The sequence below is a fragment of the Scyliorhinus canicula genome, chromosome 1 (assembly GCF_902713615.1).
Source record: "Scyliorhinus canicula chromosome 1, sScyCan1.1, whole genome shotgun sequence".
NCBI classification, from domain to species: domain Eukaryota; kingdom Metazoa; phylum Chordata; class Chondrichthyes; order Carcharhiniformes; family Scyliorhinidae; genus Scyliorhinus; species Scyliorhinus canicula.
In genome coordinates, this window is record NC_052146.1 from 99,078,581 (window position 1) to 99,096,739 (window position 18,159).

General features: G+C 42.9%; 1 protein-coding gene and 1 pseudogene across 12 annotated transcripts in view; both read left to right on the forward strand.

The window, feature by feature from the left end:
- LOC119965418 (protein 4.1-like) overlaps nucleotides 1–18,159 on the forward strand; it is a 231,982-nt gene that overhangs the window by 13,313 nt on the left and 200,510 nt on the right. The gene's annotated exons all lie outside the window — the stretch shown is intronic.
- LOC119978805 lies at nucleotides 16,755–16,900 on the forward strand (annotated as a pseudogene).

Below are 18,159 nucleotides of genomic sequence, written 5' to 3' on the forward strand. Positions count from 1 at the left end.
TGTATTCAAATCAGTTCTGAATGCACCATAGCACCCTGTGCTATATGGACTGTTCCCAGGAATGCAGTCTGAGATGAACATCAGTTGCTCCTGAAGGATCGCCGACTTGGCGAACGGTGCTCTTTGGTCTGCTCAAAACTTATTGGTCATCCAATGCAATGCAAGGAGTTCTGTACAATTGAGTGTTGCAGGCAGGTACATTACAAAGTCCAGAACTACATCCTGAGAGGCACGCTGAAGCTTAGGGCAGCAGTTTCATTGAGACATTTAAACCAGATGTTTTGATGCAAAGGCTCAATGGGAAAAGGCTGCTGTCCAAGGTCTACCTGCCACCTTGTGCGGTATCTTTGTCGTGGAATATATATATTGTAAATATTATGTGTACGTGTAATTGTATTGTGGCACCTCTGAGTGCTACTTGCTGAATGAAATTAACTTGAAGTAATACCCAATTTGAACTGTTATAGAATGTAATTTTACCATTATTAATTAATAAAGTAAGTATATTTTAGGCAAAAAAACAGAACTCAAATTTAAATGACCATAACTTTGAGAGCATCATCTTGCTCATCACATGCAATGCAGTTATTGTCGCTCACCAACGTCGGATAGTATCACTAACAAATAGAACATTATCCAATTTTGGTCATGTAAGCAGAAAAGAGAAAAACTCAACAGTGACCCAAAAATTGAGCCTTCGAATCCCCTAATGTACAAATGTGACATTTCTACTTCCTTGTGATTTTCTGAGCAAATTTGTAATCGGTAAATATTTAAGTATTTTTTTGAGTTTTGTGTCTCCCTGTTAACTAGTCCACCCAGCTAGCCTGGCAGCCCCTGCCAAAGGCACCCGATTCCCTCCGCCCCCGCTCGCACACCTCGCAAACAATGAAACAAGAAAATAGGTGTACTCTCCGTCAATGCAACAAAAGATTTAAAAAATGGACAGTAAAAGCATCCATCTCCTCACACCTTCTCCACAGTCAATGTCCTCCTTCCCCTGCCAGTCCATTGTCACTTTAAAGACTCCATCGCCTCTTCTGGTGTTTCAAAATAATTTTCTAGGCTATTAAAAGGCACCCAGAGGTGGGCTGGGTATAACATCACAAACTTTGCCCCCTTTTTAAAGAGGGCAGCCTTCACCCGATTTAAACCCAGCTATCCTCTTCACCAGGTCCTTGCCCAGGTCCTGGTGCACCCAAAGCTCGCTCCATTCCTAGGTGCATCACCTCGTCTGTCTTGTCCATCTCAACATATTCTTTTTTTCCAGGAATTGGTGGAGACAATCTCCTTGGTGGCTCATTCGCCTGCGCCTTCCTCATCAGCGCCCTGTGCGCTCGGTTGACCTCCAGGGGCTGGTCAAAGCCCCCCTTCCCCATCAACATCTCCAGCACCTTGGCCACATACGTTCCAGCATACGCTCCCTCGATGCCTCAGGCATCCCCATGATTCTTGGATTCTAGCTCCGGGAACAATTCTCCAGGTCCTCTACCTTCTCCTTTAACCGTTCTAACACATCAGATCCACTTAAGCCACCAAAGAGGCGAGCTGCATCTTGTGCTTCCCCACGCCTCCTCCACTTTCCTAATAGCCTGGTCCCGGGGACACTTCTGTTCCACACGCTCAATTCCCACTTTTAAAAGTTCCACCACCGTGGCTAGGTCCTGGGCCTCCCTCCTCTGTTGGCTACACTTCTCATTTATGAAGTCCACCACATGTTCCAACGACCACTGAGCAGGCAAGGCAGACCCTTTACCCTCCGCCCTCTTGACTTGTGCCACAGGAAGATTCTCTAGCTCCAACTGCTCCTTTCTTCTGGACCCAGCTTCTTGTCCGTGGATCCATCCAGCAGTCCCACCAGTGGAGTTCATCTTTTCTCAAGACACCCCTACACCTTTTTTCCACAAAACATCCACCCTATGAACAGGCAAAAGGTCTGAAAAAACAGCCTTGAGTGAGAGCTGCCAAATGTGCGACCACACACCATGGACGTAGCAGTCTAAATGGATCTTTATTGAAATGACATGTGATTATTGTGATACAGCAATGATCAGTGCTTGTCTCCAGCTATTCACAATATACATCAATGATTTGGATGAGGGAACCAAAATTAATATTTCCTAGTTTGCTGGTTGCATGAAACTGGGTTGAAATGCGAGGTGAGGAGTATGTCAGGTTTCAAGATGATTTAGACAAGTTGAGCAAATGGGCAAATACATGGCAGATGCAGTATAATCTGAATAAATGTGAAGTTATCCACTTTGGATGGAGAAGCAGAATGACAGAGTATCATTTAACTGGTGATAGACTGGGAAATGTTGATGTACAAAGGGACCTGGGTGTCCGAATACACCAGTCACTGAAAGCAAGCAGGCAGTTACAGCAAGCAGTTATTAGGAAGACAAATGGTATGTTGGCCTTCATTGTAAGAGGGTTTGAGTACAGGGGCAAGGATGTCTTACTGTAGCTGTACAGTGCCTTGGTAAGACCACAGCCAGAACAATCCATAGAGGGAATGCAGCAAAGGTTCACCAGAATTGAGTGGACTGGGCCTATATTCACTGGAATTTAGCAGATTGGAGGGGATCTACTCGAAATGTACAAAGTACTAACAGAGCTGGATGCATAGTTGTTGCTTTGTTTTGCTGAGGGGTCTAGAATAAGGGGTCAAAGTCTCAGCCGACTGAGTTGAGGAGAAATATCTTCACTCAATGGTGCACAGGCACAATCGCTGAATAAAAGGTACCAAGGGGTATGGGGGAGTGCTGGAGTATGGCATTAAAATAGAGGATCAGCCATGATCATATTGAATGATGGAGCATGCGCCAAGGGTCAAATGGCCTACTCCAGCTTCTATTTTCTGTTTGAATGGAAGGCACAGGTGCAGTTCTCCCAGTGGTGATCTGGCGAGAAAAGCGGTGTAAACCTCGCCAGCTTCATGTCCATCGTTTCTCGCCTGATTTAACAGCGCTGTGCAATTTCTTTTTTTTCTAAATGTAAAGTACCCAATTCCTTTCTTTCCAATTAAGGGGCAATTTAGCATGGCCAATCCACCAAAACTGCACCTCTTTGGGTTGCGGGGATGAAACCCACGCAAACATGGGGATAATGTGCAAACTCCGCATGGACAGTGACCCAGAGCCGGGATTGAGCGTGGGACCACTGCGCCACCGTGCTGCCCCACTCTGTGCAATTTCAAAGTGCTGGCGTGGATCACACAGAGAGGTAGGCCCTAAACACATCAATAATAATCTTTATTAGTGTCACAAGTGGGCTCACATTAACACTGCAATGAAGTTACTGTGAAAATCCCCTAGTCGCCACACTACGACTTCTGTTTGGGTACACAGAGAGAATTCAGAATGTCCAATTCATTGAACAAGCATGCCTTTCGGAACTTGTTGGAGGAAACCAGAGCACATAGGGGAAACCTCCGCAGATGCAGGGAGAATGTGCAGACTCCGCACAACAGTGACCCAAGCTGGGAATTGAACCCTGGCACCGTGTTAAATCTGGGATTCTGAGATCAGGGTGCCAGTTTTAAAGAATGCTCCAATTTCAATATTAAATTAAATGCCACCCCATCCACTCTTTCTCTCACCCGACCCCCACCAACCATCAGGGGGGTATACCTCACTGTGTACCTCCCAAGTGGTCATCACAGCTGCTTTTTTGTTTTGAAAATCAGTAGCGTATTGCACTGGTGTGGCGTCATACTGTCCTTTTGGGGGGGGGGGAGATACTTCACGGGTAGACACTACAGAATCAGGCCTGATAACGAATCCCTACAGTGCAGAAGGAGGCCATTTGGCCCATGTCTGCACCAGCCCTCTGAAGCTGCACCCTATCTCAGCCCAAATCCCACACTACCCTCGTAATCCCACCTAAGGCCAATTTATTTTAGCCAATCCACCTAATCTGCACATCTTTGGATTGTGGGAGGAAACCGGACAGAGCAATCAGAAGAAATCCACGTAGACACTGGGAGAAAGTGCAAACTCCACACAGTCACTCGAGGTCGGAATCAAACCCCGGGTCACTGGTGCTGTGAGGCAGCAGTGCTAACCACTGTACCACCTTGCTGTGAATGTGTGGAAATCAGGTTCACATTCGTTGGGCAGGGGACAGGTTAAGCTCTCAAACTGAGGTCTCGCTGTTGCAAATTCAGTGTTTGGCTGCTCGTGGGATTTTGCAGACATTATGGGATTTGTGTTAATGGCTAATGGGGCCATTGGGCACCATTTCCCATTAAAGTTGCGAAAAGACCATGCCGTAACCATATGGAACTCCTTGCAGGGAAAGAGAAAAACCATCTAATGATTTGAATGCATTACGTTATCCTTAAATAAAAACAAACACAATACAAATCAAACTCCCGACATCAGCAAAGATTCCAGCAGCTATTATTTATTTTCAACATTTACACAACAGTTACACATAGATCAATTATTATGGAAATGTTGCCAACAAAACAAGATATTTACACCTGATCTACTAGGGTGATATTACCTCAGCGATCCAATGAGGCCCACAGCTAGTATCCTCTAACTTGAACAGGAGCTGCATATTTTTTAAATGAGAAAAACAATTGATGCCAAGTTGTCAACAAACTACTTAATGCCCTTTATTCTTGTTGCTTTGCTTAAAAATATGCCAAACTTTGAGTGACACAAAGCAATTTTCAACATGCTTTCAACAGCATTCAAATTATGGTTTGGATTTTGCTCACTTGTGATTGTAAAACATTGCATTATATTATTAAACACAAGATACTTTGAGAATTTTCATGGAGGTTTTCATGATCATTTTAATTTCAGCGCATGATCATTTTAATTTCAGTGGGTGAGCTGTAAAAATTCAGTAAAAATGGTTTAGCTCCGAACTGGCAATAAACCAGGACCATCAACACTCGATGCATCAAAAGCATATTAAGCCATTCCAGTTTTGAAGCTGGTGAAATTTAGGATATTTACTGTAATTGTTTTTTTTATTGACAACGTGCCAACTGCTCACAATTGAGTGTCTACAAAAGGCTGGCCTATGTTGATTGGAAAAATGACTAAAACAAAGGGTTGGCAGATGAATTGCTCTACAAAAGCTAAATAACAGCTGCTCAAAGAATAACATGGGCTATAAATATTGTTTTACTTGAGAGGAGGGAGAAAGAGGTCTTCCTAAGCTGTTGTGGATCAAGCAAAACAAAGCTGCGGAAATAATTTGCTGCTGGTAGATCAAGTAGATTGCAGCACATCTGCTTGATCTTAATGATACCGATACTGGAGATTAATTGCAGTAGAGAAAATGGGACGGTAGTTTTGAGTGTGAACAGCCATAGCCTACACATCGCATCAAGACTACTTTAGCCTAGATTTCACATCTAATTTTCATACATTTCATGTACATTTTCTTACAGTAAGTAAAAGAATAGCTGTTTTAAAACTATTGAAGTGCTATATAATACACAATGGATTATCATGATCTTGATTTATGGTAACATTTTTATTACATAATATTCTATGATTCTCTTTTAAAATCAGCATTCTACAGTGCTGTCTTAATTTTACAGAAAAACCGCTTAGCTTTGATTATATTTTACTTATGTACTTGATTGTTATGTCTTGCCAATTTTGATATTGGAATGAAGAGTTATTGTTTGAATGTGGACCTTAGTTGGCACAGTGGTTAGCATTGCGGCCTAACAGCGCCAGGAACCCAGGTTCAATTACAGCCTTGTGTGATTGTATGGAGTTTGCACTTTCTCCCAGTGACTGTGTGGGTTTCCTCTGGGTGCACTGGTTTCCTCCCACAGTCCAAAGATGTGTAGGTTAGGTGGATTGGCCATGCTAAACTGCCCCATGTGCAGGTTAGGGTAGGGTATGGGCCTAGGTTGGGTGCTCAGAGGATCGGTGCAGACTCGATGTGCTGAGTGGCCTCCTCTGCACCGTATAAATTTTATGGTTGTAAACAATTCCTAAGCAATACAAACTATCTACAAAAAAGGACGAAGGGCCCCAAGAAGTGGCAGTATTGGAAAGAGTAATGAGATCCAAAGCACTGAAAAGGGTCCTTGGGCTTGGGCGCGTCAGGACTGGACCTGATGCCAGTGCCCTGACAGGGTGCTTGCTCTCATCAAATGGGCAAGTCTGGCTGCATAGGAAGGAGGCTTTACATTATGGGAATTCTGTGAAGAATGCAGCCCAGTCCATGGCCACCTCCTTTAGTACCCTGGGATTAGGTCAGGCCCTGGGGATTTATTGGTTTTCGGTCCCGTTAATTTCTCCCAACACTATTGTTCTAGTAATACTAATTTCCTTCAATGTCTCCTCATTAGATCCTTGATTCCTTAGCGTTTCTGGGCGGTTATTTGTGTCTTCCTCTGTGAAGACAAAACTAAAGTAGTTGTTTAATTGCTCTATTTCCTCCTGTGATAAATTGTCCTGTTTCAGACTGTAATTTATCTTTATTGATCTTTTTTAGTATACATTTAGCATACCCAATTCATTTTTTCCAATTAAGAGGCAGTTTAGTGTGGCCAATCCACCTAGCCTGCACATCTTTGTATTGTGGGGGCGAAACTCACGCAAACACTGGGAGAATGTGCAAACTCCACACACTGATCCAGAGCCGGGATTGAATCTGGGACCTCAGCGTTGAGACAGCAGTGCTAACCACTGTGCCGCCCCGCTGCCCTGATCTTTTTCTTTTTATACACTTAAGCTTTTGCAGTCCACTTTTACATTACTAGCAAGTTTACTCTCGTACTCTATTTTTCCCCTCTTAATGAATCTCTTTGTCCTCCTTTGCTGAATACGGAACTTTTCCAAGTTCTCAGGTTTGCTAATTTTTGCATTGTGTAGCAGAGCAGTTGCAAAATGAAATGAAAATCACTTGTCACAAGTATGCTTCAAATAAAGTTACTGTGAAAAGCCCATAGTCGCCACATTCCGGCGCCTGTTCGGGGAGGCTGGTACAGGAATTGATCCTTGCTGCTGGCCTGCCTTGGTCTGCTTTCAAAGCCAGCTATATAGCCGTGTGCTAAACCAGACCCTAATGTAGTTGATGCAGCATTTGGTAGATGTGAGGTTTTTTTTGTCTTTTTTTAAATTTTACAGTAGCAGAGGTTTTCAGACTTCCCTGGTTCTCCCCTTAAAAAATCAGGACATACCCTGGAGACATCATCCTGAATTCTAAAATTCAGTATCTGCTGCTCTGAGGAAAACAACAGTAGTGTTGTTGCAGAATTAAAACATTATTTTGTTGGTGCACAGCAACGGGTCTCATTGCACTGGTATGTCATTAAGTAAAAAGCAAAAGCAAATCTTTTGACCGGCAGAAATCTGAAGAACTTAGAGTGCTCTGGTCGGAATATTATACTGAATATTGCATCTTGATCTGGATGCTGGAATCAAAGGTAGATGTTCGTGATCATTCAGGAAAGTGATATAATTGTAAAGACTATAGATAATTGGGAGTGGCTAAAAACATCAGGAGAAGCCATGCAGGAATAGAGAGGGAGCGAGAGCAATGCTGCAACAGAGTAACTGAAACACAGGAGATGTTCTGAAACTTCTGTGCAGGAGACACTGTTTTATACTCTGCTTCTTTATTTAAACATGCAAAAACAATTCCGCACCAGTAGCTGGGGCTAACCGAGATGGTAAAGCTTAAAAAAAGAGAAAGGGCGAAAGGACAATGAAAAAGTAATTATTTTTATTGGCTTGTAAAATAGAATTGTGGTGCAGACCCAACCAGACTTGCCAGATCAATGACCAAATTAAGTCGTCGTTGTTAGAATAGAATTAGGTACCTCTACCATATCTGTTCTGTGAGCAAAACTGGAAAAGTTTACGTGTAAATTTCATATTTGAAAGTGATGCATCAACTTTTGATTTCAGAATAAAGCCCTAATTCAGTCCTTAATCAACACAATCTCAACTGAGCTAGGGAGCCCCTTATAAAATTCTGCCAGGCAGCCATCAGTCCTGGGGACTTCCCCGCCTCCATACCCCTTATACTGTCCAATATCTCCCTCAGCCCATGGGGCTCCTCTAGCGCCTGCCTCGTCTCTTCCTCCAACTGTGGAAACTCCAGTTCGTCTAAGAACCATCCTATGCCCCCTTCACCCCCCCCCCCCCCCCCGGCCCATCCTGTACAGCTCCTTCTAATAATCATTAAACAGTTTGTTATCTTCCCCGGCTCCAACACCACATCCCCTGCCCCAGTCCGTATCTACAATATCTTCCCGTACCAGCCTCCTCCAACAGGTGCTGGAATGTGGCGACTAGGGGCTTTTAAGTAACTTAGCCTACTTTTGACAAGCGATTTTCTTTTCTTTTCATTTCATTTCGTATATCCCTGGGCGCGGCCTGCCTCCGTAACTGGTGTGCTAACATTCGACTCGCCTTCTCCCTGTATTCATACTGCACCCCTCTTGCCTTCGCAGCTGTCGTACTGCCCTCTCCATTGTCAGACTGGCAAATTGTCCCTGTAATTTTTTCCGCCTTGCCGGTCCTTCCGTGGTGGGCCCCTTGAGTGCTTCCATCTACCTCTACTATCTTGCTCATTAACCGTTCATATTCCTCCTATCTGCATGTGCCTTGAACAAGATAGTCTCCCACGGACCACCACTTTTAGTCCTTCCCAAAACAATGGCCGGTGACACCACCCCATTTTGGTTCAATTCTCCATAGCATTTAATCACAGCCCGCACTTTGTCACAAAACCCTCTATCTGCCAACCACCCCGAATCGAGCCCCCACCCTGGCCTCTGCTCCCGACCTGATCTGAGACGAACCTCGAGCCAATGGAGCGCATGGTCCGAGATTACTATCCCCGCATAGTCTGCCCCCTCCACCCTGACCAAACCCTTGTGGCTCACCACAAAAAAAATCAATTCTGGAATATACCCTGTACACGTGCGAGAAAAAGGAATACTCCCCCTGGGTTACCGGGATAGGGTGGAGGTGTGGGCTTGGGTAGGGTGCTTTTTCCAAGGGCATGTGCAGACTCCCATAATCAGTACTGCCCCAGTTTATGTTCCTTGATAAAGTCAGTGGCGTGGCCACGTCAAGGATTGCTGCCAGCAACCCCCTCAAAACCTATATTATCCCACTTTGGCGCATTCACATTCACCAACACCACAGGCATCCCTTCTAATACCCACTCGCAATCACATATCCCCCACCAGGGTCCCTCACTTTCTTCACGTACACAAACCCCGTTTTCGTACTCCTCAAAATTGCCACCCCCGCGACTTTGAATCAAACCCCGAGTGGAAAACCTGACGCACTCACCGTTTCCTTAGCCTAACCTGATCCTTCTCTCTATACAGGTGCTGCCAGTCCTGCTGAGTTTTTCCAGCAATGGGATGCAAGCTGTAGTAGTCTCAGCTCAGCGAGCAACATGGGGCACAACAATTTACAAATGATACTTATGGATTTAATAAAGGTGACTTGTAATGAGGACATAGGAGTAGGAGTAAGCCATTCAGCCCACTGTGCTTGTTCTGCAATTCAATACAATCATGGCTGACCATCCACTTCTTTTTTCCCACCTTTCCCAAACATAGGAAATATCTTACCTGCATCTACCCTGGCTATTCCTTTAAGTATTTTGTAGATTAGAATTAGATCACATCTCCATTATTTGAAACTAGACAATACAGACCCAGTTTCCCCAATCTCTCTTCATAGGACAGTCCCGCTGTCCCAGGAACATATCTGATGCAGGCCAATTCAGGTTCTGTACAATTGAAGCAAGACTTTGCTACTGTACTCTAATCCTCTTGCCATAAAAGCTTACATACCATTAGTCTTTATAATTGCTTGCTGCAACTTCATGTTCTCTTCCAGTGACTTATTGACACGGTCACCTAGGTCCCTGTGTACATCTACACTTTCAAATCTCTCACCATTTAAGGAATACTACACATAATCTGTTTCTCCCACCATAGTGGATAACCTATTCTATCTACCATATTGTTGCCCACTCTCCAAATCTGTCCAAATCACCTTGAAGCCACTTTATATCTTCCTCACGACAAACATTCCTATATCCTCCTTACAACACACGTTCACAATTAGCTTTTTGTCACCTGTGAATCAGGAAATATTACATTTGGTCCCCACATCCAAAGCATTGTTATATGTTCTGAATAACTGGAGCAAGTATTGATCCTTGCAGTACCACACTAGTCACTGCCTGCCAACGTGAGAATGACTGGTTTCTTTCTGTTTTCTGCCTGTTAACCAATCCTTAATCCATGTCAGTATATCATGACCTATAACATGCACTTTAACTTTGCTCACCAACCTCTTATGGGGGACTTAATAGAAAGCGTTTGGAAAACCAAGTGCACTACGTCTTCTGAAAATTCTTATTCATAAATCCATGCTGACTCTGCCCAATAAGATCATCATTATCTAAGTATTTATCAGGTCCTTTAACAAATTCCAGCATTTTCCCTACTACTGATGTGAAGCTAACAGGTTTGCCTGTAGTTTCCTGTTTTCCCTCTTTGTCCTTTTGGGGTAACATTTGCTACCTTCCAATCTATCTGAACCATTCCAGACATTTTAGACGGCGATCACCACCATAATACCTGTGCCAAAGAAGAAACAGGCAACGTGCCTCGATGGCTACCATCCAGTGGCCTTGATATCTATCATTATGAAGTGCTTCGAGAGGTTGGTCATGAGATACATGAACTCCATACTCCCAGAATGCATTGATCCATTGCAATTCGCCTACCGCCACAACGGGTCCACAGCAGATACCATGTCCCTGGCCCTGGACTCATCCCTGGATCTCTACAACAAGGACTCGTACGCCAGACTACCTTTCATTGACTACAGCTCTACCTTTAACACCATAATACCAGCCAAGCTCATATCATAGCTCCAAAACCTAGGACTTGGCTCCTCCCACCACAACTGAATCCTCAACTTCCTGACCCATAGATCAAGTCACTAAGGATAAACAACAACGTCTCCTCCACGATAGTCCTCAATACTGACCCTGGCAAGGCTGTGTACTTAGCCCCCTACTATACTCCCGCACACATGACATTTGGCTCCAACTCCACCTACAAGTTTGCTAATAAGGCGACCGTAGTGGGTCAGATCTCCCAACAACAATGAGTCAGAGTGCAGGAGGGAGATAAATAACCTAGTGGTGTGGTGTAACGACAACAATCTCTCCCTCAACGTCAGCAAAACTATGGAGCTGATCATTGACTTCAGGAAGCAAAGTATTGTACACACCCCTGTCTGCAGCAATGGTGCGAAGATGGAGATGGTTGATAGCTTCAAAGGCTTAGGTGTGCACATCATCAACAATCTGTCCTGGTCCACCCACGATTGACGCTAAGACCAAAAAAGCACAACAGCGCCTATTCTTCCTCAGGAAACCAAGGAAATTCGGCATGTCCACATTGACATTTACCAATTTTTACAGATGCACCATAGAAAGCATCCTATCTGGCTACCTCACAGCCTGGTATGGCAACTGCTCGGTCCAAGAAACTACAGAGAGTAGTGAACACCGCCAAGTCCATCATACAAACCCACCTCCCATCCATTGACACTGTCTACACCTTCTGCTGCCTTGGGAAAGCCGGTGGCATAATCAAAGATCCCTCCCACTCGAGTTATTCTCTCTTCCAACCTCTTCCATTCGGCAGGAGATAGAAAAGGATGAGAACATGCATTAGCAGATTCAAAAACAGTTTCTTCCCTGCTGTTAGCAGACTCCAGAATGTTCCTCTTATTGATTGATCTGATCTCTTCATACCTCTGCTGAGTAGTACTGCACTCTGTATGTTTCACCCGGTGTCTATGTCTAAGTGTTTACATTGTGTATTTATCATATGTCCTATGTTTTTCCATGTATGGAACTATCTGCATGGTCTGTATGCTGAACAATACATTTCACTGTACCTCAGTACACATGACAATAAACTCCAATCCAAATAGTTTGCATTCACTATCTCCATAGCTGCCTCTTTCAACACACTGGGGATGTAGAATATCAGGGCGCAGGGACTTATCAATCTTCAGTCCCATTATATCTCCAATGCAGTTTTCTTGGTGATACTAATTCTCTTCAATTCATCATTCTCTGTAATCGCTTGGATCTTCAACTCTGTGAGATTCCTTGTCCTTCCTCTATGTAATAATTTAATTCTGATAGTCCCCATTAGAATTCACCCGGCTTAACCAAATGTTTCCGTTTTACATAACCGTGTGAAGGTTTTACAGTCCATTTTTATGGTTTTTTCCCCCTAGTTTATATTTATATTCTATTCTCCCTTTGTTTACCAGTTTCTTGGTCCTCCTTTTGCTATATTATAAAATGCTTTCAATGCTCAAGTTTACTACAATTTCAGACAACTTTATAGATCGTTTTGAAATCTTATACAATCTTATCTTCCTTTCATAGCCATGTTTGATTTTTCTTTGTGTTTTTATACCTTGAAAGAATGTATAGTTGCTGTAAACTATGTAATAATTCAATCTATTGTCTATGCACCATCACACCTTTTTAATGTATTTTCCCAATCCACCTCAGCAAATTTGCCCCTTTTACCTTCATAATTTCCTTTGTTCAAATTTAACACACTGGCTTCAGATTGAACTTTCTCACTTTCACATATTATATTTTGGGGCACTCTTCCCTAAAGCTGCTTTTACAACACTATTATTAATTAACCCTTTCTAATTACACAATACTAGCTCTAAAATAGCCGTTTCTTCAGTTAGTTCCTCTAGAAGACTATCCCTAACTGTGATAAATAAAGAAATTGTTATCTATTATGTTTTATATCTGTTGCAGTAATGTTATTAAAAGCCTTGGTTAAGGTATATATCTGTTGCAGTAATATTATTAAATAACCTAGACCATGTACCAGCTAAAGATGTAATTAAGATGTTGTAAACGGTGAGGTCATGATTTATTACAACCACTTACTTGGTTAAAGGGCTAATGGGATATTGCTATTATTGCTTAAGATTTCCTGCAGGGTAGATCATTTGAGGGGTTGTATTTAGTCCTAACCAAGCAGATCATGTGACATATTGGCGTGATGCAGATGATATAATTAATGGGAGGCGCCAGGTCTGTAGTTTTGCAATTTGCCATAGGACGTGAATCTGACAAGACAGGATTTTAAGCTGAATAGCAGTTTTACCGAATGCTGCTAGGTTGAGCAGAGGTTTACTGAATCTGTTCTTGAAAGGACCTTTCTCCAAAGGTCTGCACAGCTGAGCAAGTAAACCTATTTTGTTAACTTTATTTGCAAGTGCCATTTGAACTGGATTGACTTGCTTATTTGGAGTTAGTAGCAGGTATAGATAGCAAGTTTAAGTTTTTCCTTGTGTTTAAGAACTGTTTAACTGATAATTGTAAAGCTGTTTTCTTTGGTGTTACACATGCTACATGCATCTCTAATCTCCTGATTAATACAATGCCCCACACTACCACTACTGTTTTGAACAGCTCCTACCAATATTTGCTGCCCCTTTTTTCTTAACTCCACCCAAACAAATTCTACATTTTGTTCTTCTGATCCAAGATCGTTATTCTTCTTGCCTGTACTTTCTCAGTGTCAAATTTCCTTCCATAGTCAGTTCCCAGTCATGATAACTGCAACCATGTTTCCGTAATGGCAATTAATTTTAGTTTGCACCCATTTACCTTTGTTTGTGTCTTTAAATCACCTGTCTTGTTATGGATGCTGGGTATATTTAGGAAGAGTGAATATTAACATTATTCTGAGGCTGGGGCCTCAAGCTTTTTACAATTTGCATAAATGACTTGGATGAAGGGACTGAAGCTTTGGTTCCTAAATTTGCTTGACAAAGGTAAGTAGGAATGTAAATTGTGCAGAGGATGCAAGGGACATGGATAGGTTAAGTGCATGGACACAAACCGGGCTATGTGGGCAAATGTAAAATAGTCCATTTTGGCAGGAAAAATAAAAGAGAAGCTTATTATCTAAATGGTGAGAGTTTGCAGAGCTCTTGAGGTGCAAAGGGATCTGGGTGTCCTACTGCAGGAATCATAAAAGACTAGTATACAGGTACAGCAAGTAGTTAGAAAAGCCAATAGAATGTTATCATTCATTGTGAGAAGAATTGATTACAAAAGGAGGGGACGAAGAACAATTCAGTGCAGGAACAGGCCCTTTAGCCCTCCAAGCCTGTTCGATCATGATACCACTCTTGGCCAATGCCTCAGCATTTCTTCGTGCCGTATCCCTCTATGCCCATCCTATCCATGTATTTGTCGAGTTGCCTTTTGAACGCCTTTAAGTATCTGCTTCCACAATCCCTTGACAACGCGTTCCAGGCACTCACTGCCCTCTGTGTTTTAAAACAAAACCTGCCTCGCACATCTCCTCTAAACTTTGCCGCATGGACCTTAAACCTATGCCCCCTGGTGGCTGACCCATCCACCCTGGGAAAGAGTGCTTGCCCATACAATCTATCCATTTCCTTCAATCTTTAGACCTCTATCGGGTCACCCCTCAACCTCCGTCATTCCGATGAAAACAGCCAGAGTCTATTCAGCGTCTCTGCATAACTAACACCCTCCAGACCAGGCAACATCCTGGTAAACCTTCTCTGCACCCTCTCCAAAGCCTCTACATCCTTCTGGTAGTGTAGCGACCAGACTTGTGTGCAATATTCCAAGTGCAGCCGTACCAAGGTTCTATACAACTGTAGCATGACTTGTCAGTTGTTATTCTCGATGCCCCGTCCAATGAAGGCAAGCATTTTGTATGCTTTCTTGACTATTTGTGTTGCCACTTTCAAAGATCTGTGGACCTGCATGCTCAAATCTCTCTGACCTATATTCTTAAGAGTTTTGTCATTTACGGTATATTTCCCCTCTAGGTCTACCAAAATGCATTGCGTCACATTTGTTTGGAGTAAACTCCATCTGCCTTTCTCTTCCCAAGTCTCCAACAGATCTGTGTCCTCTGACAATCCTCAACACTATCTGCCACTCCACCAATCTTGGTGTCTTCCGCAAACTTGCTAATCAGGCCAACTACATTTTCTTCCAAATTGTTTATGTATACTACAACAACAGAGGCCCCAGCACAGATCCTTATGGAACATCACTAGTCACAACCTTCCGTTCACAATAACATTCTTCTTCTGCTACATTTTGCCGTATATGACCGAGCCAGTTTTGTATCCATCTTACCACCTCGACTCTGATCCCATGTGATTTCACCTTTTGTACCAGTCTGCCATGAGGCACCTAGTGAACAGCTTTACTGAAGTCTGTGTAAACAACATCCACCGCCCTCCCCTGATCAGTCATCTTTGTCACCTCCTCAAAAAACTCAATCAAGTTAGCGAGGCACGACCTCCCCTTCACAAAACCATGCTGTCTATCGCTTATGAGTCCATTTGTTTCCAAATGGGTATAAACCCTGTCCCTGAGAATTCTCTCGCATAATTTTACCTACCACCGATGCAAGGCTCACTAGCCTATAGTTTTTGGATTATCCCTGCTACCTTTCTTAAACAGTGGTACCACATTAGCTGTTCTCCAGCCCTCTGGGATCTCACCTGTAGCCAATGAGTGAACAAAGATGTCAATTATAGCCCCAGTAATTTCCTCCCTTGCTTCCCTCCGTATCTGGGATAAATCCCATACGACCCTCTGTATCTAGAGTAAATCCTATCCGGCCCAGGAGACCTATCTAGCTTAATGTCTTTTAAAATACCCAATACTTCTTCCTTTTTGATGTCAACATGACCCAGACTGTCCACACACCCTACCCAAGAATCATCTTCCACAAAGTCCTTTTCTTTGGTGAAGACTGATGCAAAGTACTCACTTAGTATATTGCCCATTTCCTCTGGCTGAATGCATAAATTCCCCCCATTGCCATCCTTATGCTTTTCACATATGAATAAAAAGTTTTGGGATTCGCCTTAATCCTACTTGCCAAGGATTTTCATGACCCCTCATAGCCCTCCTAATTTCCTGCTTAAGTGCCTTCCTACTTTCTTTCTGCTCACCAAGGGTTTCGACTGACCCACCCTTCTAGACTGTATAAAAGCCTCCTTTTTCTTTTTGATGAGGTTCACAATATCCCTGTTTATCCAAAGCTCCCTAAATTTCCCATACTTATCCTTCGTTCTCTCAGGAACATGTCTTTCCTCAATTCTAATCAACTGTCTCTTGAAAGGCTCCCACATGTCCGATGTTGATTTACCCTCCAACAGCCGCACCCAATCCAAATTCTTCAATTCTGAAGTTCTGCTTCAGTTGTACAGGGCATTGGTGAGACCACATCTGGAATATTCTGTACAGTATTGTCTCTATATAAGGAAAACTGTAAATGTGTCGGAAGCAGTTCAGATTGATTTTACTAGACTAATACCAGGAATAGCCGAGTTGTTTTATGAGGAAAGGTTGGAGAGGTAACGTTTGTATCCATAAGAGTTTAGAAGAATAGGAGACGACTTGATCCAAACCTTCAAGATCTCGAGGGGTATTGACAGGGTGGTTGTGGAATGGATGTTTTCTCTTGTCAAATAATCTAGAACCTAGGGGTTACTGCTTGACGATAAGGGGCTGCTTATTTAAAACTCAGATTAATTTTTTGAGGGTCATGAGTCTCTGGAACTCTCTCAAAAAGCAGTGGAAGAAGAATTTTTGCAAGGCAGAGCTAGATAGAATCTTGATTAACAAGGGGGTGAAAGGTTGTCATCAGGAGGGCAGGAATGTTGGGAGTGGGGGTGAAACCATGATCATGAAGGTGGTTCATCCAGGACGAGGCGAGCCCATTACACTTCGGGTGTGGTGACGCCTGCAATGTCCCCAAATGTGCGATATTCAACTGCAAATTTGTGGGGTTGAGGTTACAATCATTGATCTTATTGAAGAAAGCTTGAGGGGCCGAGTAGTATACTCCTAATTTTTATGTTCGAAACCTGGAGCTCAAACTTCTGCAGCTTGTGACACTTCCTGCAGATGCGTTTGTCTAGAACAAATGGTGCGGCCATGACTTTCCACATATTGCAAGGTTTGCATCTCACTCTGTGAGCTACCCTGCCATTAGTAACTTTAAAAACTATTATTGCAATTAGGATAACTTACCAGTTACTTACCAACTAGCTGCTTCTACTGCATTATTAACAAGGGGGAACCTCTTCCATCATTACCCCAACATCCTCTTCAACAAACTCCCCACTGCCCGAACTTGTATTAGCTCACTCTGCCTGTAATTTGCACTCCATTTGCCAAATGAAGGTCCCATCCATACTGGAACACCACCGCAAAGGGCAAGGAGGCAGGTCGTAAATTGACTCCAGTGAAATGGGGTAGAGTAGACTTAGCAACATTCATGCACCACGGGACTCTTTGTGTCTTTTTGATACTTGGCACCATTTTCTTAATAGTAAAGCATTGTTTTTGTGGAATTTGACACTGATCAAATGCATAGTAACTCAAAGAAATGGATAGCGTGGACAAGCATAGATCAAAAACAATTATCGATCAGTCTCATTTGAATTGGGTAAGTCAAAGTTTTGAATAAGTACGCTTGCCAATTTTCCCTTGGTGTCATGTGGGGAACTGAGGAAATATTTGGAGTAATATTTAAATAGGTTCAATTTTCACCTACAAAACCACACAATACATTGAGTTTGTGACAAAAAAGCTTTGTATTTTGTTGTCTTTAATAATGGTCATGGTATATGCACACATGGGCCTTATCAGTCATGCCAGTTGCTGTTCACAACAGTGATGCAAGTCTGTGACTAATAGGAAGAATTTCTGTTTCAGTTTTTTGTAATATCTCATTAATTTACTGTGTGGTGTATCTGGTATTCGCAGGCCCACGCTGACTTGTGATTAATTAGTGTTATTTGACAACTAAACCTAATTATGTGTCGCTTTCTGCATGGGGGCAGTGAGCCAGGTGGCATTCGAGGATCGTATTTGAGTAGAACTGTTGATGTAGTTTAATTGCTGGTTATCAGCTGCTCACCCTATTCAAATGAATTAGCGATGTTCAGTTGCACCATCCTGTTCACTACCCCACCACCACCACACACACACACACACACACACACATAACTGACACTAAAACCAAATGGTTGCAGTTTTAAAAGTCTGTAATTTCCTTTCACATGA